Raw genomic sequence first — 3185 nt, forward strand, 5'->3', positions numbered from 1 at the left:
GCAATTTGAAATCACCCCAACCATACCATGGCAATATAGGACCTAGCAAATAATCATTACATGTGGGAGTTAGCTATGTTAAAGACACAGGATAATAGATTCTACTGTATATGACAAGTTGGACTTGTATTAAAGTGAGAACATACAGGCAAACAGTGGATGTAAGAAATCATGATTTTAACATGTTGGACTATGTGTATGTAGCTAATACTATTAATAATGGGTGTGTTATATTTAGTGGTATCAATGTGATCATGCCAATTGACAATAGTCATTATTTACAGTACGTCCAATACTTGTTTTGTGATGATGGATTTGAGGAATGGAAATTTTAGTGATGAGAATTTTCTTTGAGATTGTTAGGTAGCTGTGCCAATGTATAAAAATCATCATCAGGAATCCCATTGACTGATTGGGACATTTTAGTATCTACTGCAGTATTTTGGTTTGGACGCAAATCAACACAGAAAGCGGCTCTGCTTACTTCAGGGGGGAGTACAGTAACACATGTCAAATCTGAAGGATCCTGGTGGGTGTAATCGTTAACATTAGCATAGATGTCGGTCGCGTAGACAGGAGACATGGTGAGACAGGGGGTCCCTGTTGATTGGTCTTCACCTCTTGTTTCTTCATTTGTATGTGTCTATAATAGGAAGAAGGAGTACGTCATAGATAAATAAAAGCTTCAAAAAGTTAAAAGAAAGACTGAGATAAACCATCAATTCAGCATCAATTCTGATAAAGATAAAAAAATATATTTATACATTAGTCCTAATTCACACATTAGGACAATGTCAGTCACCAAAAGCAGGGACGTGTGTTCTCAATGAGTCTAACATGGTTAAAATGGAGTTTGAAGTTGAATGGGCTCATAAATAAAGGAGGGGGGCATATCTGATCAAATGAATATCAAATATCTAAATATTGAATCAAGCAACTTAAAAACTGTCTGGGTTGCACACGAAAGTCATTAGTAGATGTTAAAATGATCCCAGTGTGTTTTAAAGTGAAATACCCCTTTAACCTTCATTTAATCAGGAAGTCACCTTGAGATTAGTCTCAAGACATACATTTTGGCTTCCACAATATTACAATGTTTTTTTGCCTAACAGTCTTTACAAAGGGTGACCAGATAACAAATATTTTGCAGGACAGCAGAACTGTTTTAGCGGGACAGTGCGGAACATGGGGGAGGGGGAGGATATCAGACGGATTATCTGTATTTTGGAAGCTCTGAAAATGAGTAGCACATAAAGTGGATGTCATGTAATTTGCCCACTTCCGTTTTGTCTGTGCGGTACGTCACGATCATCTAAACCAAATTAGTCAAAGCCTATAGCTATAGCTGCTAAAAGAACATTTTATTCAAAACAATAAGTTATTTAGAATTATATTAAAAAGATTATATTTTAAAATACATTTTCGTGAACACTGTGTCATGATTGATCGATCTGGTCTGAAGGGCAGATGACAGCTTCCTGTTCTCAACTTTTACTTTAATTACGGATTCACATTTGAAAATTGTTATCTTTTTAGTATTCAATCAATCAATCAATCAATCAATCAATCAAACAAACAATCAATCAATCAATCAGTCAATCAAACCAAGACAGAACAGCATCAAGCAAAAACACATTGAAGACAAAACAACATAAAAAAAACTACTTACAGTGAAAGCAACACATCATCACACATGTTACACCAGAACAAAGAACAATAGAGAATCATAATAAAACTCAAGCATAACACTCACCTCACCAACATCTTCAGTGAGGTTCCCGGCACTGAGGACGGTTACTGGAAAATAGGGAGAAAGTAGTAGTCTGGGTTACAGGAAGGAAGGGCTATACTCATATATGTGTGTGTGTGTGTGTGTGTGTGTGTGTGTGTGTGTGTGTGTGTGTGTGTGTGTGTGTGTGTGTGTGTGTGTGTGTGTGTGTGTGTGTGTGTGTGTGTGTGTGTGTGTGTGTGTGTCACACCTTGTGGTTTTTTGTCACTTTTTATGTAGAACTTCAGCACTGCCACCACTGTCACTGCTAAGACCACAGCCAAGCTGACCACCAAACCTAGAAGTGACATTTGGTGGACACACATTGGCACACTGCATGACATGCAAGAAATGCTGTACAAAGAAAGATCATGATCGTCATCATCTTCATCAACCACATGACCACAGTTTGCTCTTTACTACACGTCCTTGGCAGCCATTAGCCTATGACACTTGAAACACTGGCAGGTGACACTTGAAACACTGTCTCTTTATTCCGAAGCACCATTGGTCCAATGGCACACATTATTACTAATTCTAACCCTAACCTTAACTTCACTAACCAAACATGTTTAGGGCTATTGGGGGGGGGGGGGGGGGGGGGGGGATAATGGGCTGTCGGAACAATAGGCAGGCGCTCATATAGTGTAATCTCCATTATGAACACCATCTATATTCAAAGGGAAGTTTTATATCTGAGGGCGCAATGGCAGGTTCTCAGCCGCCCCAGCCCCCCCCCCCCCCCCGGTCGTATCTGAACACATGCTGACTATTGTAGTAATTTGATAACATAACACAACATAATATACACAACATAAACTCCCCCTTACGTTCGGCCTGGTGGAGGTAATTGATCAAACACACACAAAAAGGAGGGAAAAAAGACAATAAAGAACTCAGATGGCATACCAGTTCCTAACGAGGAGGAGGAGGAAGAGGATTCATGATGCATTGTTGTGGATACGATGGGGATCATTGTAGAAACATCAGGATGTTGAAATGTAGACGTGGTAGTGGTCATCTTAACTGTTGTAACAGGAGCTGGAAACATGTTTGAGAAGAAGAGGAATATATTTAATCAAGTCATGTATTTATGTTTAATGATTTCTAGAATATTTGTTATAACAATAATGTAGTCCTTTCAGGATATTCAGATATTGAATACAATTGAAAATAAACATGATGTACAGTTCATCATTGAAGCACAGTAGTTGCAGACTTACCATCTTTAACATTAAGCTGCACTTGTAAATGTTTATGCGCCAAAACCGATCTCTCCAGTCCACATATGTATGGTCCAGAGTCTGACTTCTTGAGTTTAGTGATGGATACAAGTAAGTCTTTTCCTGAGTTTGTCAAACTTATTCTGTTTTTTACTATAGTTTTTCCATATTCTGCCTTGGTCTTGTCTTCATCT

The 3185-nt window shown here is 38.5% G+C and overlaps 1 long non-coding RNA gene across 1 annotated transcript; it reads right to left on the minus strand.

Annotated features, from left to right (window-relative positions):
* Positions 1-240: 240 nt before the first annotated feature.
* On the minus strand, positions 241-2117 carry LOC308099075. Its single transcript, XR_013934354.1, has 3 exons — positions 1980-2117; positions 1754-1797; positions 241-643 (listed from the first exon to the last, which is right to left on the minus strand). It is a non-coding gene; the product is annotated as an uncharacterized lncRNA (long non-coding RNA).
* Positions 2118-3185: the final 1068 nt, after the last annotated feature.

Source organism: Gymnoscopelus braueri (assembly GCF_963280865.1).
Source record: "Gymnoscopelus braueri genome assembly, chromosome: 2".
Taxonomy (NCBI): Eukaryota; Metazoa; Chordata; class Actinopteri; order Myctophiformes; family Myctophidae; genus Gymnoscopelus; species Gymnoscopelus braueri.